General features: G+C 39.7%; 1 long non-coding RNA gene across 1 annotated transcript in view; it reads right to left on the bottom strand.

Annotated features, from left to right (window-relative positions):
- Nucleotides 1-25,959, bottom strand: part of LOC144581624 (uncharacterized) — a 105,292-nt gene that overhangs the window by 70,157 nt on the left and 9,176 nt on the right. Inside the window, exons 2-3 of the long non-coding RNA XR_013532689.1 lie at nt 10,556-10,663; nt 9,776-9,849 (exon numbers count right to left, since the gene is read on the bottom strand). This is a non-coding gene — a long non-coding RNA (uncharacterized LOC144581624). The remainder of the gene's footprint in view (nt 1-9,775; nt 9,850-10,555; nt 10,664-25,959) is intronic.

Below are 25,959 nucleotides of genomic sequence, written 5' to 3'. Positions count from 1 at the left end.
CCATTTTACCTTACAGTCTGCAAGAAGCAAAACTAGAGGGAGAGGAAAACAGGTCACTGTTCACCAGGGTTTGAGGGAGAGTAAGGTAAGGGGCTGAGGAACAAAAGGAAATTTTCACAGGAATGAGGCCATTCTGTTCTCTATGGGACTGTGGTGAAGGATCCAAGATTCTATTCAATTGTGAGTATCCCCTGAGCTTTATTTCATAAAGTTTAACTTTTATTGTATCCAAAAAATTACCAGGGTGTTAGGAGAAATCCAGGATGGAAGACAGACTATGACAGATGAATATAACTCGATTACAAGTTTATAATATAATATTAGGGTGGGAAGGGGTTTGACCTGAGTAACTTTGAAAAACTTTTTTTTTTTAAAGTGGAAACTATAAGGTTAAAGTAAAAAAAAAAGCCTGTACCCAGACACTGTGCTGTAATGGTAAATGTGTTTCTCTCAGGGTTACACTTTAGCAATTATGAAGATACTTTGGATGAATACTAGGGTTTCGAAAATAAATAAATATATTGTACATCATGTGAAAGTTAGATTTCTGAATTTCTCACAGCCAAAGAAAGAAATTACAAGTAACCAGTGAGGAAAAACTGGAATGAACTCTCTAGTGCTAGATTAAGGTCATGGCTATCAGAATAAATTCATCTTCATTCTCTCTCTCTCTCCATAAAGTAAACATAGATATGTGTATATATATCTGTTTATATATACATATCTGTTGATATATATTTATCTGGTGATGTATATATGATATATCATATGTATCTATATCAACATATATATATTGAGCTTGTGTATGTACATATACATATATGTGTACATATATGTATGCACATATACATGTACATCCACAAGCTCTGCCCACTGCAAGGGAATAAACTACCTATACCCAGTAGAACTGAGCACATCTAGCACCCCAAAAGACATAAGAACTTATCAACAGAGCCCTCAGTATTCAAAGCTGGTTTGAGTAGCAAAATAAATAGTAAGGAATTGGATTATAACCCAATGGATAAAAAAAATTCCTGGGTCCATGCTTATACATATGTTGGTATACAATGCTGTATGCTATATACTAATTACATAAATACATGTTCTAATATGCTATATTCATATATCATATTAATTACAATTCATATAATACAAGAATGTTGTAAATAATACATATTATATTAATATATTAATGATGCGCTTGGGATGAAAAACTGTGCATGAATACATTTCTGTACTAATATAATATATTAACCAAATGTGCCTAATGCTAGTTTTAGTATAAAGAGTCATTTTCTAACAGACCTAGAGTTGCATGTTTCAGGTTGTCTTTTATCAGGAATCAGATTGAGAATGTGGCCTTATTTAATTAAACTTTTTGTTTTGAGATCAATGTAGAGTCACATGTTGTAATGAACATTATAGGCAGGTCTCACATACCTCTTGCCCTGTGTAAACTCTTGTAAAATCAGTTTTGTATTACATCCAGAATATTGACTTGACACCATGCAGATGCAGAGACGCTCCATCCCCACGGGGATCTCTCCTGCAGCCCTTGCACACCATGTCCATCTCCTTTTCTCCCCCAACCCCGATTCCTGGCCACATGAATCTATTCTCCATTTCTATAATTTTGATATTTCAAGAATGCTACACAAAAATAACATGCAGTATTACAACTCTTTGGGATTGGTTTTCCTATCAGAATAATTCCCTGTGGATGCATTGATGCTGTGAATGTGTCTGCAGTTTGTGCCTTTTTATTGCCGAGAAGCATGCTTGGGATAAATGCCCAAGTGTGCAGCTGCTGAGTTGTATGGTAGTCACGTTTATTCTTATAAGAATCTGCCAAACTGTTTTTGGCTATAGCATTTTACATTCCCATCAGCAATGCATGTGTGATCCAGCTTTCCTGAATCCTTGTAAACATTTGCTGTTGTTTATTTTAGCCATTCTAATAGGTGTGTAGTGAAATCTCATTATGGTTTTAGTATGCATTTTTCCACTGGTAAAAGATTTCGGACATCTTTTCATATGTGTATTTGACATGGGTACATCCTTTGTGGTGAAATATCCCTTCACGTCTTTTGTCCATTTGCTAGTCATATTGTTTTTTGCTTTTGTGTGCTTTATTTTAATGTTGCATATCAAGACTCCTTCATACATTCTAAATATCATTTCTTTGTTGGATTCATGGTTCATAAATATTTCCTATCAGTATGTAGCTTTCTTTGGCATTAGCATTACAGGACATTTTACATATCAATATTTTAAAATTATATGATACATAAATTATCAATTTTCCTTTTATTAATTATGTTTTTAATATAAATCTAAAAAACTTTTTGCTTAACTGAATTCTTAATTTTTTTCTTATGCTTTTTTTTTCTCTAATTTCAGTTGCTTTCTACTGATGTATATGATCCATTTCGAGTTAAATTTTGTGTTAAGACATGGCATCCAAGTCAAAATTCATGGCACATTTTAGAAAATTCAGTTTGGCAAATCAGGCTTTTGATCTTGAGAACATGGTTTAGACCCATTTCTCCCTGCTTTCTTCACCAAATAAAACTCTAAACCCTGGGATAATGTAAAAAGCAACCAAGGGGGCCGGGCGCGGTGGCTCACGCCTGTAATCCCAGCACTTTGGGAGGCCGGGGCGGGTGGATCACGAGGTCAAGAGATCGAGACCATCCTGGTCAACATGGTGAAACCCCATCTCTACTAAAAATACCAAACATGTGCTGGGCATGGTGGCGCGTGCCTGTAATCCCCGCTACTCGGGAGGCTGAGGCAGGAGAATTGCCTGAACCCAGGAGGCGGAGGTTGCGGTGAGCCGAGATCACGCCATTGCACTCCAGCCTGGGTAACAAGAGCGAAACTCCGTCTCAAAAGAAATGAAAAAAGCAACCAAGGGAGACTTCTGAAAGGTGGCAGGAAGGGAACTAGTTTGGAGCATCATGTAGGGCTGAAGGCCCCACAGGGTCGTGGGGTGAGCCTTATGCTGTGCTGAGGCGCAGGATCTGAGAAATGAAGAGGCAGGACACAGAAGTACAAAGAAAACGCAGCTGGGCTCGAGGGGCCACGCCACCTATGAGCGGAGTCAGGCGAGGCCCGGAATGTCCAGAAGCGTGAGTATTTATTGTGTATGGGTTAGGGGGCAGGGCACTGAGTGAAATCATCTTTAAGGATAGTGATAGGGTCATGAGCAATAAAACATGGGGTCCACCCCCATTAGGTCATCCAGGCCAGGAGGTAGGCAGTGCGCAGCAATGGGCCCGTTCCCATGAAGGCAAGGGCTGTGTGCAGTAAGCGGTCTACCCCCATTAGGTCACCGATGCTTGAAGGTGGGCCATCCGCAGTGAAGAGGGTGCAGTGTGCAATACTTCTATCTATAGTTGCAGTGGGCAAACTACTCTAAGAAGATTTATAGGAGGATGCTTTAAGTCACATAGCAGTGACAGAGCTGTCAAGGTTACCACCACCTTCTGGAAGTTTCCAACGAGTTCTACAGGAAGATGCTTTTCGAGCAGCACAGTAACAAGAGCTGATAAAGTTCACAGTCACCAGGGTGGATTGCCGGTCTGGGGGCAGCCTTTCACAAGAACTGGAGCAAGGTCCTAGAACTCCTTCATCAGGAGGAGAGGCTCTTGCCCCAAGCCTGCCATACAGCGGGTATCTTTACGATACTGAACGCTGCCACCCGGGCCATGAATTCTTGTCCTGGTATAACTGTTTTTCCCTTAAATCATGCTCTGCACTGTGTCTGCTCTAGGCATTCCTTCAATTATAAGCTGCTTATTCCTTAATTGGTGCTCTGTACTTTTTCCACTCTAGGCATTCCTCTGATTATAAACTAAGATATAATTATATATATGTGTGTGTAGGAAAATATTCTTTAGGCACTCATACTATCAACTAGTATATGATTATATAAAGGGATTTTTCAAGCCCTAATTCTATAAACTAATATATAATTATATAAGGATTATATAAAAGGAAATTGCTGAGTAGTAACACTATAAAGTGAGATATTCTTCAAGTCCTAACTGTGCCAGGGTTCTGCTTAGCTCTCATTCCTTAGTGCCTATATGGGGGATTACCCACACATCATGCTTGGAGAAAAGCACAGAGATAGGATGTCATACAACCCTCCACCCCACAGAAGGCAACCCAGGTCTGGTACTCCCTGACCTCTAATGTAGCAACAGAACATCCATTCCTTCCCTCTGTTAAATATTCCTCCCCCACTGACAGCATCAGGCAAACTCAACAGCACTAGCAATGGGGTGATAACAGTAAGCAGATAGAGGACTCTCTCTTTTATCCTGCAAGTGAGAGTCCCCTCCTCTGTTAAGAAATACCGAGGTGGGCATGTAGAACCAGAGGGCAGAACCCAACCCAGTCAGTAAGCAACCTGGAAGACTCTTTGAGTCCCCTGAACTGAGACTCCACTCCCCCACCCCAAAACACTGGTGCAGAAAAGGGGTATCAGCACCCAGCTCAGGGAGTCCTCTACATTCCCAATGACAGGAGGGATCTTGCCATACCAAGTACCCATCCAGGGAATTCTCTTGGTGCCTGCAGGCCTAAGACTCCTCTTTCCCACAGAGAGACAGCCTGCATCTAGTCTGGGGATACACTTTTACTCCATCAGGCAGCGCCAGCAGGGACCAGGATGGCTCGGGTGGCATGACGTAAACCAAGCAAATAAAGCGACACCTACTGAAATAACAAGTAAACTGTCATTGGAATCACAACCTTCGAAAATGTCACAGGTCCTGTATACTACACCTAATCACAGTGGCTGTCTTCTGAAATAAAATAGTTACATTAGACTAGTCTTCTAACATAATAGGCCAAATGTCCAGGATGCAACACAAATTTACCTGTCATACTATGAAAGAATAACGTCGCAACTTGAATGGAAAAAAGAAATCAACTGATACCAACACTAAGATGAATGACATGTTGGAATTATCTGACAGTGATTTTAAAGCAGCCATCAGAAAAATGCTTCAGCATTCTATTATACATTCTCTGGAACCAATGTAATGAATAGAAAAATCTTATCAAAGAAAAAGAAGTTATAAAAAAAGTCAATGGAAATTAAAGAACTGAAAAATGCAATTCTCCTGCCTCCACCTCTCAAGTAGCTGGGATTATAGGCACCCACTACCACACCCAGCCAATTTTTGTATTTTTAGTAGAGATGGAGATTCACCATGTTGACCAGGCTAGTCTCCAACTCCTGACCTCAAGTGATGCACCCGCCTCTGCCTCCCAACGTGCTGGGAGTGCAAGCATGGGCCACTGCACCCGGTGGAGAACTCCTCTTTATAAAACCATCAGCTCTTATGAGACCTATTCACTACCATGAAAATAGCATGGGAAAGACTTGCCCCCATGATTCAATCACGTCTCATCTGGTTCCTCCCACAACATGTGGGAATTCGAGATGTGATCTGAGTGCAAACACAGCCAAACCATATCACTGGGGTTCCAAATGAGCTCACTTTCCTCTTCTTTTTTTCAGAGTCCACTTTTGCTTGTGTCCTGAATTATTTCCGGGGTTTACAGTTGTGCTTCACGGGGAGGAGCAGGAAAAGAAACAAGAATATGCTACATGTTCCACAGGAAACTGTATGGCCTTTCTTTAAATGCTCTGTTTATTTCTTGTAAGCATGTGAGGAAGGGAAGTTCCGGAAACTTCCTTGGTTATCCCAGGAGGGAAACTTAAAATTTGTTTTGTGGGTTTACTTGAAGTCACATTAAAATAAAAAGTATAGATGTTTCAGTAGAAACATTTCTTCACTTCGTCGTGAAAGCTGAGCAATAAAGTAACCTTACACTTCTCTGCTCCCATAACTTCAACTTGTATGACCTACACTACCATTTTTTAGAAGAAAACTGTCTATGGTGATAGAAAGCAGATTAGTACTTCCCTTTTCAGTATTGATGATTAGAAGTAGGGGCTTGATCACAAAGGGACATGGAAAATATGTTACCTGAAGGATATGTACTATATCTTGATTGGGGTAGTAGTTACATACTTGTATACAACTGATAAAACTTTGTAAAGTACACAATTAAATTGTGAGACCTTTATTGTACGTAATTTATACCTTAAGAAGGCTGGGAAAAGTGAAGTAGAGAAAAAATGAAAATCTTATCTCTATAATATTCTGCTTTGTCTTAACTGGTAAAAATTTTTCCAAGAAGGTAATCTTTTATTTTTCTTTTAGACAACACTTGTTCTTAATATAGTGAATGAGGAAGGGGTCCCTGTGAACAGCTTAATGATTCACTCTTATGTTAGTCTGCTCAAGCCATCATACCAAAAGACCATAGACTGGAGGCTTAAACAACGGAAATTCATTTTCTCAGAGTTCTGGAGGCTGGAAGTCTGATCTCGAGGTTCCAGCAGGGTTTGGCTCCTGGTGAAGCTCCTCCTCTAAATGTTCTCACATGCAGAGAGAGTGAGCTCTGGTGTTTTCCTCTTCATATAAAGACACCAGCCCTACTGGATTAAGGCCCCACCCTTATTATCTCTTTTTGTTATGGGATCTTTGGGTGACACTTTGGTGGCCAGAAACCTCTATGGCCAGTGGTGCCTCCGCTTGAGTTCTTGTCCCTTGTCCAGGAAGAATGGGATATGCAGACAAGTAGAGAGTGAAGAAGATGAAGGGGAGCTTTATTGAGTATTACAACAGGTTAGAGAAGACGCACAGTGGGTAGCCCCTCTGAGTAGGCAGGTCATCTGGATTGTTGAGTTCTCAACAGAGAGGAGGCCCTGGAGAGGGTGGCTTTTCTCTGCGCTGCCAGCAGGTGAGCTGCTTGTCTCCAGCTATCAGCAGAGATGGTATCTCCTCTCTGCAGCTGGTCACCTGTAGTCTCTGCATCTCTTCCCTGCTCTGTCTGAGCCCAGGGCTTTTACGGGCATCAGAGGTGGGAAGGACATACTGAATGGTCCATGGGCAGTGATGGGAGGGCCCAGGAAGAAGCACTGTGAGTTTCCCATCCCTTCTGCAGTACTGATAGGCCAGCACCCAGGCTTCAGGACTATGCTGGCTTGAAGATGGGGCTTCACTAGGGACCTGCCCCCTTCTGCCCAGGAGCCTGTCTGTCTCCTGGGGCCATTCATGGCATCCAGGCTGCTGTCACCAAGCGCCACCTGCAGGCCAGCCCCCAGCCTCCCTCAGCCCCTACTCAGCTTCCTTTCCTGCACTCCTCCATCCCCAAAGTCCAGAGGGGGCCAAAGCAGTGGGGTGCTAGCATATCAGCACTGATCCAAGCGTGCACACACCCAGCTGGGCTGTGACAACCCCTGGGCTTGGCCCAAACTCTATGCAGAGATGAGAGCTGTTGCAGGCAGTGGGAAGAGGCCAGGCAGCAGGAGCAGGCATCTGTAAGCCTGCAAGGGTGCAGAGATGCCTGGGTCTTCAGCCCCAGTTTGGGCAGCTGCAGCTATGCAAATGGGATTAGGGGAATGGGTCAGGCTCCTGCCTGCTCTGTGGAGTGGGAGGCCAGGACCTGCAGCCAAAACTTGTGTAGCTGCAGCCCCACCCAGGAGGGCAGAGGTGGGCACCTACTCCAAGCTCCTGAGAGCACAGGGGTAGCTGGGGTTGCAGCCTTGGCTTGGGAAGCCTGCCATTGCACCTGGGGAGCTCCCACCCAGTCAATTTGGAAGGGGCAGGGTTCCTGCTTGTCCAAGGCTTCCCCAGCTCCATGGAGCACCACACCCAGCTGAGCACCCTCACAGCCTGGGACAGTGTCTCCATTTCCTCACTGGGCCTGGGGCAGGGGCAACATTACCCTGAGCTCCTGCTGTGGCCCCAGCACTCATGGGCAGCCGAAGCTTCCCCCTCACCCAGTGGCACAACCGGGCCTGGGCCCATTGCAGCGGCCCCCACTGGAGTGTGAGCTGTCTGCTTCCTCCTCATGGCCTCCCTGCAGTGACCTGCATGGTGGCAACAGTGCACCAGACAGCCTACCGCGGTCATCAATTTCACTTTATCTTTTTATTCTAATTTCATCACACTGTGAATTAAGGCTTCAACATATAGATTTGGTGGGTGGGGGTGGGGAAGACACAATTGAGCAGTTTTCCTACACAGAATATGGTGGCAAAATCTCACTTCAGAATGATGGGATATTGGTGTGAACAAAGCACATCAGTAGACTGTGTTAATTAGGTTCCACATCAACCAGCTATTGCTAACACCAAACATGATCGGCACAGTTTGCTACACATTTTAGAAAAATACTTGTCTTTGCACATTATGACCAGCAGAAATTCTTCACTACTAGTGACACAAAGTGTTTGACAAATGAAAGAGCTATTTTTTTTTTTTGAAAACTTACGGCAGAGGAGGAAAAAAAAAGATAAAATATTATATATCTTTATTCATGTTTGTTTTATGCAGAACGTGAAAACGTTTTGTCTTCAAACAGATATCCGAACGTATTTTGAAAATAATTTTAGTGCTTTTGGGAAGAACTTGGAAAAGATTTTTTATTTTTGATAATTGAAATAAAATGCACTTTAATGGTTTGACCTAAATTTGCTTTAGCAATTACAGTGATTACGGTGCCCGGTGACTCTGTTAGCTCTGAGGACCATCTCTTACTCTCCTTTTTCTAGGTTGCTAGGGAAACCATTTCGAGGAGGAAAGGGTATCGAGAAAAGCCCACTGCTTTACAACTTTCTTGCCTCATAATTAACTTAAAAGCAAAAAGATGCAGCTGACAAAATTCTGCAAATCTGTTAACTTCATTGAGCAAACTCAAGAAAAACTTGAGAATTACTTAGACTGTCAATGTTTTTAACAAGTAAACAAAGCCAAGACCACCAGGAACACGCCTGTGGTTGGCAAGTTTGGTGAGCACATGCCATAGAGAATAGAACGGTGGGTGTCTCCGAAGGAAAGTGTTAAAATGAGCCTGTTATAGGATTCTGATTCCAGTAGGTCATTGAGGGGAGGTTCTAAGAGGTTTGCACTGGATGAGATATTGTTAGAAAGCTGGAGTTACCAGGTTTTTTTTTAACCTATGATGAAAGTTTTTATTTTTTAACCTATGATGAGGTTAAAAAAAACCAGCAGTCACTCATTTAGCAGAGGGCAGGGAGTACACGCCAATCTCATGTGGCACAATGATCCTGTTTTTGTCTATGCTTCAACAGAACTGTAATGTGGACTTGCTTTGTTTTGCTTTGTTTCACTGTCTGACTACAGTCTCCGAGGAAACTTGTCTGAGGGTGGTATTCTCTGATGATGTGTATGTCCAACAGGAGCAGAATATGTCCCAGCTGTGAGTGTCAGGTCGGCTTCTAGATGTCAGGAGATAATTTCTTCTCTACCTCAAACATTATTTGTACAACATTCTGTCAGGTGGTATAAGGCATTGCACCTGTTTACGCCATTACATACATAGTGGAACGCCTCAATTTATCTTTTAAAAGCCTAACAACTGGATTTGCTTCTATTTTTTCTATTTCTTCCTTCTATTTAATAAGCAAGTGTCAGAATTTTACAGAGCAATTAGAATAATTATAACAACAGAATGAATGGAAATATGTAGACAACAACTCTACACGTTAGAACACATTTTCAGGGATAACTAGGCATTTGTTGGGGCAATTGAGTTGGACATGTACTTTGGTAGGTGAAGGTGAGTTGCACCAATGGACATATAATTAGGAGAACAATTAAAAGGCATTATGTAACTATAAGAGGAGCCAGTAACATTAAGAATAAGACTCACATACACTCACCTAAAGACAGATAATGAACTGGACTTCGGTATTTGGCTCCACAGTCTGAACTTGTACCATCTGACCCAGAGCCTCTGCATCAAAGTATACAAAAAACCACAGTAAGTCAAAAATACATGAATTATCTAAACAATACTCAAGAACAGAATTCAGATTCTTCTTCAATGGCTTTGGATCCCAAGCTGGCAAGCTCTTAGAGATGGAGTTCCGAACTTGTGTGTGAACGATGAGCAAGTTTCTATGGGGATTGGCTGGGGAGGGTTTTGGAAGTGACTGAAGGAGAAGAAAAATGTCCAGAGGGAACTTCATCTCACTGCTCTAAGTGCTCTCAGGAATGTCACAGAACAAGTGCACGGGAGCAGGAAGTGGTGATCACTAAAGAGCTTATGAAACAAGGTCCTTGTTGGAGAGTATATGGTTCCGGTCCAGAGATGGTGTTTGAGGTAGTGCCCACCAGGACCTCAGTGTGCAACAAGTACCATAGTGTGTCTATGGCACGTCTGTTTTCCACTCCATGAAAGCAGCCTTCCTTCACATTTCTCATGTAGATTTGTCCCCATATCCCTCTCCTTCCATAGAAAAGCCTCCCCTGATGTCTCCAAACCACCTGGAGCTTGACTTTATCCAAAAATTATTTTTATGGTGTTTTAACTAAGTGTGATTTTAATAAAAATAGTCAAACGAGTGTTTTCCTACTAAGGCAGGAAATAATGTGTTGAAGGCCATTCAGGTTACTGTAATCAAGAAGCCAGATGACATTTGGGAGCACATATCAATCACCTGCAGTGTGGCCCTCCAAGACCCCTGACTGCGGTCTTCAGTTGGATCAGGAAGCTCCATTTGTGAGACAGAAGAGCCTCTTGAAGCTAAGCCAGCAGCATCCTTATCCTTTTCCAAAGACAGTAAGAAAAAGAAATAATCTTTAAACTCACCACTGACCCATGGAACTCTCAGACAGCAGGTACCTTCATAGGCCTGCATTTTACAGATGCAATGAGTTTGATTTGGGGGTAGAAGAGAGGCTTCAATCTCCCCAGAAAGAATAAAAAAGAATGCAATTTGTTTTTTTTTTTCATTATATTTAAACCTCTGTTTCTTGCTAATGTACAACTTGTCACAAATCTAATTTGTGTCAATTCTGAGTTAATAAAGGAAATTATAAAGCGGGTATCACTTTCTAATCAACAATGAATGTGAGTGAGAGATCAGAGGATGCTTTTGTACAATATTCTTATGGATACACATGAGCAGAAGATGTGTTAATTAAGCAAGGCAGAAAAAAGGCATAAGCATATGTCAGCCTGTGGAATGATCTCAAGTGTGCGTGCCTGCACATATGCATGGAGATACAGCTTTCATCACACATGCTTGGATAGCATATTTACTTGTGAATTTCACAGTTTCTTATAAAAATTCATGTACAAAAAAGAAATTGTATCTAATTTAAGAATCTTGTTTTACAGCTTTGTTTCCAAAACGGTAATGTAAAATAGTCACTGAGATTATTCGGAAAAAAATCTGCAATTTACAGAGACATTTAGCATTGAGTAGACGAACAACAAAAAGATCGAAAAAGAACTTAATGTTCTTTGTTGCCAGGTGATATATGGACGTATCTTTACAACATGCACTTAGGAATATTACATAAAATTACTTCACTTACCACTGCCTATGATTATGTTTTTAAATTAAAAATGAAGGTTGCTTTTATTTTTTTAAAATTAGTTAACCTGAAAGATCATAAATAGCACTTAAGAGTATAGGAAATATGCAGTTGTAAAGATATGGAACACATCTAAGTCTCATCACCCAACTAGTGGATAAAGAAAATGCAGTGTATATATACACCATGAATTACTCAGTCATAAAAAGGAATAAAATAATGTCTTTTGTACCAACGTAGATGGAGTTGGAGTCCAATATTCTAAGTAACCCAGGAATGGAAAAGCAAATAGCACATATTCTCATGTATGAGTGGGAGCTAAGCTATGAGGATGCAAAGACATACGAATGATATAATGGACTTTGGGGACTCAGGGAGGAAGGTTGAGAAGAGGGTAAGGGCCAAAAAATTACCCACTGGGTACAGTGTAAATTGCTCAGGTGATGGTTGCACCAAAATCTCAGGAATCACCACTAAAGAGCTTATTTATGTGTATTAGTCTGTTTTCACACTGCTATAAAGACATACCCGGGACTGGGAAATTTATACTGAAAAAGAGGTTTAATGGACTCACAGTTCCATGTGGCTGGGGAGACTTCACAGTCATGGTGGAATGTAAAAGGCACTTCTTACAAGGTGGCAGCAAGAGAGAATCTGTGCAGGGAAAATCCCCCTTGTAAAACCATCGTATCTCATGAGACTTACTCACTATCATGATTATGGCATGGGAAAGACCCACCCCCATGATTCAATTACCTCCCACCAGGTCTCTCCTAGGACACATGGGAATTGTAGGAGCTACATTTCAAAATGAGATTTGGGTAGGAACCCAGCCAAATCATATCAACATATAAAGCAAAACCACCTGTACCCCAAAAACTATTGAAATAAAAATAAAAAATTTTTAAAGGAAGATAGAAAATAACTGTAATGGAAAAATTAAAGAAAATATTTTTAAAGGAATATAGAAAATAACTGTAAGGGAAAAATTAAAGAAAATAATTTTGACAACATTAATCTAAATTCAAGAATTCTGAAAGTATTTTACACATAGCAATGTAATTCAAAGGTTTAAATTTATATTTAAAAAAATAATATTTAGCAGAAGGTATATATTGAACTGCAGCATTATTTTGTTCTTATAAAACATCCTCTTCAATCTTCAGCTAGAGAATAATCCATGTCATCGCTTTAGCCTTGATGCCTACCTCTTTGGGGAAGTAACTGCTTTAGAGAAACTGAAGGATAGATGTGGACCAGGATAAAGAAAAGGCCGAAGCACCTAGAAATAAATTCTTAAAGTACAGTGTTAAATGATTAATTGTGACATGATGTTTACTGGAAAAAATACTGCAGTCTTTTGGAGCAAATTTGCTGAAATGCCTAGACCTGAGTATTCTATAAATAGGGTGACAATGTAACTTATAATTCAAACTGGAACACCTTTGAGTGGGAAACAGCATTCCATATTTATGCCAGGACAATGAAAAGTGTAAATCAGGGCTTACTCCTCCAAGAACTAATCATCAGACAATCAACACTTAACCATTTGCTTGACTTATCAATGATAACACAATTCTATGCAATACATTGAAGTTCTGCATAGTGTATAATGAGGCATACCTTATTTGTGCAGCATTCATGTGAATTTCATCTTTTAGGTGACAGACTCTCCTCCTAGGTTTGAGGGTACACAAGTTTGCTTCTTTGCCTTTATGATGTTTTGCTGGGTGAAGAAAGACATCTGACAAACAAGGAGGGCTCACTAATTCATGGCAATTTTAAATATGTAAATTTAAGCTACACATTTTTAGGGCATTACTAACAAAACATGAGGAGCCTACTCTTGGTCTTTGTTTTTATTTTATAGTCCTTCTTTGTCTTTGTGTTAAAGTCCGAGGAGTTCTTACACAAATCAATTTTATTCCCAATCTCCATGTGTCTTTATTTCACTTGTTCTGTGACTGCCACTTCCATTTATGAATGATCTGCATTAGTAAATGTAATCAGGCCGAGAAGCACTGAGGGCACATGCTTCACATTTCCAGGGTACTCTCGTGTGAACCCTGCCAAACAGGCTCTCACTGTCCTGGACAGAGCCCAGCAAAGTCACCCCAGCCTGGCTGTTATTTGGCTGGTGAGTCAGTGCCTGCTCCCAGGGAGAGGTGCTGAGCTCCAGAAAACACTTCTCTTCAAGTTAGGCAGAAATGATTTCTCCTTCAGTTAAGCACAGAGAGGATTTTTATTTCTTCCAGGCAAATTATCTTTAATCACCAGAAAGTTAATGGCTGCTAATTTTTAAACCACAAGAGAGTCTATTTCATGCTTAGCTCACATCTTCAAAGCATTTCAAGCCAGGAGAAATTGAGCTAATGTTTGAATCTCCTTTATTTAAAAAATACTCATAAAGTGATTTTGCTGAAGAATATTTTTAGATAGGTGATAAGTAAGTGGATTATTTCAATATGAGATTATGACCCTAAGAAGAGAAAAAACTGGGAAATTCATTGTGACAACTGGGACAGATTACTTATTCACAAACAGAAAATAAATTAGGATCATTTAGGGTAGACAATATGAATTTCCATGTTGAGCTGTTAAAGACTGCGCCACAGTTGTTCTAAGTTCCCATTGATGAAGGGGGATAGTTCCCCCTGTTGAAGGCGTACAGCTCAGTCTTCACTCAGGAGCTCAACTTCACATTCTAATTTGGAAATACGGTTCCTGTTTCCTTAATTTTCGTTTTCTGGAAGGCAAGTTTTACTGCATCTCTATTTTAGGCATCTCTGTTTTCGACATGAACCATTAGACATTAACTTTGCTTTAGTAAACTGCCTTAAAGAATAGTTTTTTTTTTTAAAAAAAAGGTTACTAACTGATTAACGTTTAAATCTATTAAAGCAGTATACTAAGCACATACATTTATTTTTTTATTTTTTGAGATGGAGTTTTGCTCTTGTGGCCCAGGCTAGAAAGCAGTGGTGTGATTTCGGCTCACTGTAACCTCCGCCTTCCAGGTTCAAGTGATTCTCCTGCCTCAATCTCCCGAGTAGCTGGGATTATAGTCATGTGCCACCATGTCCAGCTAATTTTGTGTATTTAGTAGAGATGGGGTTTCTCCATGTTGGTCAGGCTGGCCTTGAACTCTCAAGCTCAGGTGATCCACTTGCCTCAGTCTCCGAAAGTGATGGGATTACATGTGTGGGCCACTGCGCCCAGCAATACGTTTGTTTTTAAGAGCTCTTTTGGCACAGAGAAGAGATCTGACTTTGAAACTTATATTTATTACCAAACACATAATTTGGGGTTCCTGATTTAGTCAGTGATATATTTGAATGACCCACTTGCCTCAGTAAATAGCTAATTAAAAACAACTGAAAATAGCGTTTACAAAGAATTGTGAAAGCCAGATTTATCAGTTTTCTCATCCTCAATTGACTTAAAGAAGATTAATCTGTTGTTTTCTTTTGGATCATCAGTAATATAGTTTTCCTTCTCTTCATTTAACAGTCGTTTTCATATCTCTGCTGCTTATCAAGACAACTTGTTTTTCACATATTCATCCTAAAATTATTGATTGAGTGTGGACTATGTTTAAATTAATAAAGTGCTGGGTACACAAATGAGAAAGGTGTTATTCTGCTCATTAAGGATTTCATAAAGCAGTCATTAATTAATGTATTCAAAAAATTGTATTGCTAAGCACCATTCTCAGCTTTCAGGAAAGATTGATGAATAAAAGCCATAGAAATATAATTGCTTTGTGGAATCTGCTTTATAGTAATGGGAGACAATTACAATAATCATGAAAATTAGAAAATTTTAGGGTATGTTAGAAACTGCTAATTGTTATAGAAAACAAATAGGGTTCAGGAATGCTAGATGGGGAACAGTAATGTTGAATATGTGATCATTCAGAAAAGGAGATTTGCGCAAAGACTTAAAGGAATTGAAGAATTTGGTCAACTGAATATCTAACGGAAAAGCTTTACATGTGGAGGGAAGAGCAAATACAAATGTCTGGCAGTTTTTTAGAAAGAGTCAGAAAACCAGTACGGCTACAGCTGAGTGACTAAAATAAAGAGTAAAAGGGGAAAATGTCGAAGAGAAACTCGGACGCCCAAGAGAAAGCTTTCAGGTTTTACCACACTTGAAATAGGTAATTGGTTTACTCCATTTTGCATTGTTATAACAGAATACCTGAGGCTGGGTAATTTAAAAATTAAAGAAGTTTATTTGGCTCATGATTCTGGAAGTTGGGCAGTCTGAGATTGGGCAGCCTATCTGGTGAGGGTCTCTGCCTGCTTCAACTCATGTTGGAAAGTGTAAAAGGAGCAGGTGCATGCAACCAGACCACAAGGTGAAAGAAGAAGAAAGAGAAATGAAGGAAGCTAGACTGTTTTTAACATCCCACTTTCACTGGAACGAATTCATTCCTGTGAGAGGTAAAACTCCCTCCTGAAGAAAGGCATTAATCTATTCATGAGGGATCTGCCCCATGACCTAAAAACACCTTCCCTAGGGCCCCCTTCTCAACACTACCACATTGGGGGTCGAGTTCCAATATAGTTTCTCCTATCAGGAACTAAACGCTTTTAGACAAGGATTGACCAAGAATTCTAACACTGCAGAAGTAAGTACTATAATCTATGGTGCTGATAAAAAATGAACAAGGTCTAATGAAGTCTGGGGGAAATGAAAATTCAATGGAGAATTAAAGGAGGAACAGGAATTACCCAAGAGGCACACACAAAAAAAACTAATGTCAGAATTGATGCCATTTGTAAAGGAACAGAGGTCAGAGAGACCACGACACATTTAGGAGGCCACGCATCGCTCCTTTAAGGAGTGGTATACAAGTGGCACAGCTGCAAGAGCTAAAGATGAAAACAGACTGACTTTATAGTAAAGGACCTATGAAGGGGAAGAAAAAAGCAAAACTGGAAACGCAAGGGTGAGCAGTGGCTGTGCCTTACATACTCATGCTCTCCTGGTCCTTGAGGATAGCAGACTGCTCTGTAATGCATAGATTGGTGCAACTATGCATGTGTGATGACGGTAGGTTATTATACAACCTATGGTAAGGTGGCATGCATGGTGTAGTAAAACATTGTATCTGAACCTCAAATGTTATATTTGAGTAATCTGGCTCCCAAGAGGGATGCTTCTGCACTCATGGAAAGATAATTACTTATGCTGGAGTTTCAGGACAATATGGATGAATTACAAGAAGCTTAGTGACCTCTTATCCAAGAATTCCTGCAATTTGGCAGGGCACAATACCATCCCTGCCAACCAAGTGCATTTGTCATAGGGAATGAGGGAGTCTAGAGGACATGAGAACACTGAATGTCCCACAGACTAATGTAACTTATAAACATCTTCTGAACAGTAATGTAGGCACAGTCTTTGTGTCTACATTACTCACTAAAACTTCTCTAAGACTGTGGCATCAGAGTATGCTTTATGTAACTCTTTCAATACAATATTCTGAGGGATTAAATCAGAATACCATTTTCACTAACCAAGAGCATTTTCCCTGAGAAACAGGGGACCCTACAGAACAAGAAAAGATTCAAAGACAGCCCTCAAACTGAAGGAGGGACACCATGTTATCTAATGCTGTGAGGCAAAAGAAGAGGTGCACATGAACACTGTCAGCCTCCAGTGCATCATTTGCCTGATTGATTGCACAAATGCTCCAATCCTCACTTGTCCCTATAATTATGTCCTTTGCCACGTCACTCTGCAGAGCTCTACTACTCTGACTTTGACTGTGGAATTTGCTTTGGACAACAGGATGATAGCAGACTTGACACAAGTCTTGGAAAAGTGCTTGTTTTCACCTGCTCTCTCATGCTGCTACCCTTACCAGGAAAGTTGCCCTAATGAGCTGCATGGGAGAAGGTTGAGTCACCTCAATCATCCCAAAAAGACCACCCTGGATTAGCCAACCTGGAGGTGTTCACAGATTCAGGAGTAAACCTAGCCAGGATCAGCCAACCCACCACAGGTGAACACCACAAACCCACAAACAAAACAAATCTTTGTTGATGAATGCCTCTGAGGCTTGCAGTTGCTTGTCATGCAGTTGCTTGTATGCTTCTAGGAAATGGATGTTTTCAGTTAAGAAGAATGATTTAAATGAGTCTACACTTAAGGTCAACATATTTGTTGTTTAAATCAGGACATTCTGGTCAATGAAAGGGATAGTAGTGCTACTAATTACACATAAACAAGACTTTCAGGCAAAGTAGGATAGATGATAATACTGTAACAGCTTGAGAGCCTCCATTCCTCTTTGGGAAGAGGAGACAATGTCATATGATGAACATGAGAATGATAAGGCCAAGAAAATCTGAAAAGTTGACACCTACAGCTCTGGAAAACTTAAGATTATAATCTTGACAGCCACAATTTAAGATTTTATAGTTAAGGCACCAAGAATTCTGAAAGGAATGGTTGCTGAAATGGAACTGGGTGGATGGATGGATGGTTGGGTAGATGGGCAGATGGATGGATGGATGGATGGATGGATGGATGGGTGGATGGAAGGAAGGATGAATGGATGGAAGGAAGGATGGATGGATGGATGGATGTCTGGTTGGCTGTATGGGTGTTTAGATGGATAGATAAATGACAGAAGGAAAATTGAAGGACTGAGTAGGTAAAGTGCCTGGCAAGTTGCTGGTACTGGGAATTTGGGGGTTGGGCTCACAACACTGAATAATGCCCAGTACAAGAAATTCTGTTCCTTACAAATTTACAAATATCAGTGATGATGGTGAGTGACCCCCTAGAGACTTTGAGTCCAATTTAAGTCTAGACACCCATTCCATAAGGCTTTTCTTGTGGAAACGTTTATTAATAATTGGAAACAACATATGCAGGTCCAGAGCTACACATGTGGCAGTAGAGGGGAAGCTGTGGCACGAATAGGAAGAGAAAAAAAAAAGCTTTAGAAGTGAGAATAGTGGGAGAGAAGACAAGATAGATGTGAATCAAATGTTCAGGAAAGATACATGCTTACAGGTCTGGCAAGAGAAAGGAGCCCAAAACTGATCAAGTGCAGAAATGCAGAACCTGAACCAGTTATGACTGGCCCAGTGGCGTTTTCCAAGTGAGAAGCTCCTTCCAGACAAAAAGCAGTCAGTGACACAAAATCCCTCCAAGAAACCAGTTAAGATAAGGACTTAAAATCATTCCTCGAGTTTTGTAATTAGACCTTGTTAATATAGGGAGGATAGTTTCAGTTAAGTGATGGGGCTCAGAAGCTAAACACAGAGGTATGGGATGTTCAGAATTTGTTAAAGGCAGGAGCTAAGATTACTCATTCTCAAGAAACTTGGATGTGAAAGGAGAACGGTGATGGGAGAGACTGTTTATTTCCTCTCCTGAAGATTTTATAGGAAAGAGACAATACTCCACTCAAAATGAGAGAAACAAGTAAGACTTAAAGCTTCTTCCTGCTTCTCAGGGCACTTCATGAACCCATTTCCTTTAAGCAGCTCTATAAGTCACAAATCTTACTTGATCTCCATCTGCCTGACTCTCTTCCTAGTTTCAGAGTTTGGTGAAAACTAATAAAGAGAATATGACTTTTTTACTTTCTTCCCAAGAACAGCAGCAACAACAAAACAGGTGCATTGTGTTCAGCTTGTTAGTTGTATTGCTTAAAAATGAAAAGATTTGAGCAAGATTTTAAATTAATTAATAGGAAGTAGCCATTAGAGAAGTAGCTGCAGCAGTGAAAAGACATAATCAAAGCAACACATTCCTTGAGAAGAGAGGACGCAGAAGGAAATCGGCCACAGGCCTATAACAACACTTCTTCCTCTGCACTGAGAGGTGAAAACATGCCGAGTTCACAGGTGATAGTGGGTTATTTTGTTGGCTTCTGGGAACCTAGAAGGTGTCAGATGTCTCTAAGAAGTACAAGACAAGAAAAGGAAGTTGATAATAAAAGGGACTAGAGAGGAGATACGATTTCATTTATTTCCCCATTCTCTTACCCTCGTAATGTCCTACACATTCCCATGTGGATAGCAAGATTTACAAAGCAGATCCTGGGAGCTACAACTATTAGTTGCCTGTACCAAACATATTATTCCACTTTTTTCCTTGGAGGGAGATAAATCCTCAATATTTCAGTTATCTGGGTAAATTTAGATTTCATTAGCTCTGGGTAAATTTAGATCTAATTAAATTACAAGGATCCTTTCCTTTTGACAATAACTTGTATAAGGGTAGGTGTGTAATGCTATAGCCCCAGAGATGTGAAGATTGGTCTGCTGGGGAGTTCTAGAAATGAATTCACAGAAGAAAGATTTCCTCCTGATTTGATGAGTGTGATACCTGAAACTGCACTTTCACTTTGCATCCATGGGATGCAATCCTGGTGAAGGGGAAGCAGGCACCTTTTTCACAAGGTGGCAAGAGAGAGAGAGAGATGAGCAAAGCCAGAAGAGCCCCTCATAAAACCATCAGACCTTGAGAACTCACTGACTATCAGGAGAACATCATGGAAGAAGCCACCCCCCTGGTCCAATCACCTCTCTCCCTGGACACATGGGGGTTACAATTGGAGATGAAATTTGAGTAGGGACACAGATCCAAACCGTATCAGAGCTTAAAGAATAAATACTTCTTAAATCTATGATCAATTACCCTTTAATCTGTTATATTTTTCAATGTCTTTATTTCTATGACGCTGAAGATATAGTTTGTATTCCTCATACAAAAGAGCCATGTGGTTCCCTGCCAGACATAATTTCTCAGTATTAAATATGTGTAATTTTGACTTGAGACCTTGTGTGACCTCATGATGAGTTACAGTTAAAATGCAGAAAACAGTTTGTTTACCATCCCCAAGGGAATAAAAGACCCTCCCGGTCCCCTTCAGCTGCAATATATCCTTTCTGAAAATGCCCATCTCTCTCTACTTAAGCCCACCAAAGCTAATTAAATAGCAAGTGTGCAGGACAGAGGCACCATCAACAGTTTTCCATATCCTTCATGGAGCCAAGGTAAAAGCACGTATCCCCCCTGGGTATTTTTATTTATTCTCTGATCTGTTGTGTAAAGGTATTCTTAGAAATGTCAAAAGAGCCGGCGGATACCCCTATGGGTAACAGTGGTATGAAAAAGAGAAAGCATTTGTATTTGTCTGCAGCACAGAATGTTAAGCTGTTGAAGAATCATGACAGCAGTGTAAATACAAGATGTCTTATGGAAGAGTATGCTGTTAGAATGACCATTATATATGACCCAAAGAAACAGAAAAATAAACTTTGGAACTTCTCTGCTGAAAGTGGTAAACAGAAGTTAATTTACCACTTCTAGATGTAATTTTAACGAAGAATTTACATCAACGAATGGATAAAATAGCCAGTTAACATCAAATGGCAGTAACCCTAAATTTAAATCGACTAAATACCCCAATCAAAAGATACAGCCAAAACTTAACAGTATATCCAAAGATACACAAAGACCCAAAACAAAGGGTTGGAGAAAAATTTACCAACCAAATGGAGAGCAAAAATAAATAAATAAACAAAAAGCAGGAGTTGCAATTCTCACATTTGATAAAATAGATTTCAAAACAACAAGATACAGTGGTAAAAGGATCAATGCAACAATAAGAGATCTTAATACCCAGATACATAAGACCCATATCGAGATTTAGACTCAACGAGACAGAAAATTAATAAGGATATCCAGGACTTCAACTCAGATCCGGAACAAGTAAACTCAATAAATATTTACAGAGTTCTCCATTTTAAATACACAAAATATTGATTGGCCATTATTAATACCCATTTTTAGAATGAAGCAATATTCCTGTTCTCTCTCCCTCTTTTTCTTCCTCTCCTTCTCTCCTTTTTTTACTTTTCAACATCCTAGTTCCTCACCTCATAAAAGAAATTTAAAAAAATAGAGAAATGCTGCATAAAGCTAAAAATGAAGATCTTAATCGGGTATTGAATAGACAGGGTGGATCCATCAGTATTGCAGTGAACACATGACACCCAATGGTATGTCGATGACAAAACAAGTGAATATTTATCACGATGAACTAAAAATTGAAGAAAATACAAATGTCAATAGGCTGGTTACAGAAATTTAAGAAAAGATACAGCATTAAATGTTTAAATATTTGTGGTGATAAAGCATCTGCTAATCACAAAGCAGTGGAGAAATTGATGAATGACTTTGCCTGGATCATCAGTGATAAAAATCTGATGCCGGAGCAAGTCTATAATGCTGATGAAACGTCACTGTTCTGGTTTCAATGCCCCAGAAAGACACTGGCTACAGCTGATGAGAGAGCCCCTACTGGAATGTTGGATGCCAAGGACACAACAGCTATTCTGGGATGTGCTTACGCTGCAGGTGTGCATACATGTAAACTTGCTGTGATAGGCAAAACGTGTATGCTTACTGTTTTCAGGAGTGACGTTTTTACCAGTCTATTATGCTAATAAATAGCATGGATCACCAGGGGCATCTTTTCTGACTGGTTTTGCAATCATTTTGTACCAGTGGCTCATGGTCACTGCAGGAATGCCGGACTGGATGACAACGTCAAGATTTTGACATTCCTTGACAACCGTACTGCTCTTCCTCCAACTGAAATTCTCATGAAAAATATTTATGCCACGTTCTTTCTCCCAAATGTGACTTAATTAATTCAACCACGTGACCAGGGTATCCTTTGTAAACCAAAAGTATCTGAGACAGGTCTAAATCAATTCAGAAAGATAATTTTGCCAAGGTTAAAGACGTGTACCAAGCAAGCAGGACTGTGCCTTTCTCTAACGATGATTTTTGAGGGCTTCAATATTTAAAGGGGAAAAGGTGGATATCGGGGAAAAAAGAAATACATTTTTTTAAAGGTGTGGATAGATAAGAGACAAATGTTTACATTCTTGTCTTTGATCAGCCTCTCACTGAATACAAAATTCACATGTTGGCAGGGACCAGGTATGGGTAGAGGAATAATTGTCACTTATGCCTTCATATGACTAGCTCAGTGAATTTGCATTGTTACCTTAGAGGAAGCACTCAGATATATATTTGTCTCAGATGAGCAGAGAAATGACTTAGGGTTGTGTCTTTCATCCTGCACCTGTTTGGATAAGCTATCAATTTACATTGTCAGAGTAAAATTCAACAGAATCATTTTAGGGTAAAGATCTTGAGCCCTTAAGGAATTTCCAAGTGGGCAAATTGTGAGGAAGGTATGTAGCTTTCTTTCTCTTTTTCTTTCTTTCCTTTCTTCCCTCCTTCCTTCCTTTCCTTTCTCTTACTTTCTTTTTCTTTTCTTTTTTTTTTTTTTTATCTTTGTAGCTATTTTATTCAGAAATAAAATGTGAAGCAAATTAACTGCTGCAGTTCCCAGCTTGACTTTTTCATTTGCTTAGTGATTTGGGGGTCATGAGATGTATTTTCCTTTCACACCTTAGAAGAATAGTAAATATGAAAACACTTTCTTGAACACCATGCCATCAGCAGTGTAGAGGAGCATGGTTGTGGAAAGTTTTCAAAAAGAGTTTGGCGTAAAAGATGCCATATATGCCATTCTAAGATTTGGAACACAATGACTAGAGACACAATTGTGCCTGTCTGGTGCAATATCTGGCCTGCAAGTATGCTCAGAGATGATGATGAACAAGGCGGTGACTTTAAAGGATTCTATATGTCAAGCTGAAATTAACAAGTCTGACCTCCTGCCATATGTGAAATATATAACTTCCGAGTCTGTCAGTAGGCTGAAAGAATTAGATATGGAAGTTTTTACTATCCATGATGACACTGCAGTTGTTCATTCATTGACTGATGAGCAGGTGCAATGATTCTGAATCAAGGTGATCATTGTAATAGTGATGATGGGCTGGGTGCGGTGGCTCAAGCCTGTAATCCCAGCACTGGGAGGCCGAGGCAGGTAGATCACAAGGTCAAGAGATTGAGACCATCCTGGTCAACATGGTGAGACCCCGTCTCTACTAAAAAATACAAAAAATTAGCTGGGCATGGTGGTGTGTGCCTGTAATCCCAGCTACTCAGGAGGCTGAGGCAGGAGAATTGCCTGAACCCAGGAGGCGGAGGTTGTGGTGAGCCGAGATCGCACCATTGCACTCCAGCCTGGGTAACAAGAGCGAAACACCATCTCAAAAAAAAAAAAAAAAAAAAAAAAAAAAAAAAAAAAAAAAAAAAAAAAAGTGATGATTAAGATGATGTTTACACTGCAGATAAAGCACCTATAGATGACCTGGTGAAGATGTGTGATGGGATTATTGAAGGACTACGGCAGTAAGCATTTGTAACAGACCAAGAAGTCATGTCAGTTTATAAAATCAAAGACAGACTTCTTACACAAAAGTCATTGTTAATGAGGCAGAGGACTCTGGAGGAAACTTTAAAAAGCCACCAAGTAGAATGTCTCTCATCTCTAGAGTTCCCACTTGGTCCCTGAATTGCTTCTGATGTTCTCACCCAAAAGTAAAATGAAATGCAGTGTATAGTAACATTTTAATAAAAATGCCACATCGTAAGTGAAAACTGAATGCCTGCTGCTTGTTGCTGCTATTGTTTAACAGCTGATAAAGTGTTCAGGGGATGCTACTGTGCTGCTTAATTACTCTGAACATATTAATTTTCACTGTACTAACAGTATGTCATTTTTTTACTGTCAATTAATTATGTATAAATAAGCGTAAAGAAATGATTGCTTATCGGTAGCATATAAATTCAAAGTCAGGACTTATGAGGATGACAAGCAACCACAGATTGTCCATGTGGATGGCTGAGATTGTGACACCATTGCTTTCTGATGGTTCAGTGTGCACATTTTATTTCATACACAAAATTATTCAAAATATATAAAATCACCTTCAGGCTAGATGTATAAAGCACCTATGAAACATAAATATATTTTATGTGTAGACTTTTGTCCTATCCGTAATATATTTCAGCATACCTATGAAACTATTCCAATATCAAAAAAAAAAAATCTGAAATCCTAGATACTTCTGGTCCTAACCATTTCAGAGAAGGGATACTCAATCTAAAATTATTCTGAGATTAGTTGGGTAACCAGAAACTTAACAGTTACATTTCTTCATTATGTTTATTAAAGAAAAATTGACAAGTATTATTAAGTTGCTTTAGAAAGGCTACTACAACAAAGTACCACAAGCTGGGTGGCTTAAATCACAGAAGCGTAGTGTCATAGCTAGGAATCCAAGATCAGGGTGCCTGCAGAATTGAGGAATAATCAGGCCCATGATTATCCCTGGCTCCTGGTGGTTTGCTGTCAATCTTTGGTATTCCTTGGCTTTCTTGAAGCATCTGATCTCTACTTTCAACTTTACATGGCATTCTCCCTATGTTGGGGTTTGTCTCCAAATTTCTCATTTTATAAAGAAATATCTTCAAGTGAAGTTAAATTCTGAGGTTCTAGGACTTAGGACTTGATCATTTGAATTTTTAGAGGACACAGTTCAACTCACAGCAACCATAAATTTGTACAATTATATATTTTCTGCCATGATAACCATACTGCCCTATTTTTCCAATCTGTATATTCCATGTTGAATTTTGTTTTAAATTCATTTATGTAGAGATCAGGTCTCACCATGTTGTCCGGGCTGGGTTTGAACTCCAAGCCTCAAACAATTCTCCCACCTCAGCCTCCCAAAGCATTGAGATTACAGATGTGAGCCAATAAATCTGGCTGGTTTAGATTTTTTTTTTTAATTTTACTTTAAGTGATGGGTACATGTGCAGATCTTGCAAGAACTGTTACAGAGGTATACACATGCCATGATGGTTTGCTGCCTCCATCTGCCCGTCACCTACATTAGGTATTTCTCCCAATATTATCTCTCCCCAATCTCCCCACCCTTGCCATCCCTCCCCTAGCCCTCCACCCCACAACAGACTCCAGTGTGTGATATTCCCCTCCCTGTGTCCATGTATGCTCACTGATCAACACCCATTTATGAGTGATAACATGCAGTGTTTGGTCTTCTGTTCTTGTATCAGTTTGCTGAGAATGATGGTTTCCAGATTCATCCATGTTGCTTTCCAGTGCTTATCATCAACTTGGAGATGATATTATGACATTTTCCTCCCCTGTATTTCAATATTTTTGCTATTTTAATAGTTATTTGCAGCACTATAATAAAGTAAAATAGGAAAAACATCTATTCGTTTTAGAGTCAATTGATTCATAGTTTGAAAATTAGTGGTAAAAATTGAATTTAGAGATCATGTTTAAACTTAGTTCCTCATGCCAATATTGTTCCCAACACTATAAATAATCCAGTCTTGATTATAAGTTATCAAAGATTTATTCAAATTGACAATACTTTTAAAAACTTAAACAGTAACTTCTTTGTGCACACAAAAAAACTGCTTTTAAACTTGACATTTTAAAACAATGTTAGGTTTATTTTTGTACTAGTCAATTATTTCCAGAGAATATGTGTGTGTGTGTGTGTAAGAATGTTTGTGTGTA

The sequence above is a fragment of the Callithrix jacchus genome, chromosome 2 (assembly GCF_049354715.1).
Source record: "Callithrix jacchus isolate 240 chromosome 2, calJac240_pri, whole genome shotgun sequence".
NCBI lineage: Eukaryota > Metazoa > Chordata > Mammalia > Primates > Cebidae > Callithrix > Callithrix jacchus.
This window is presented reverse-complemented; position numbering and strand designations above follow the sequence as displayed.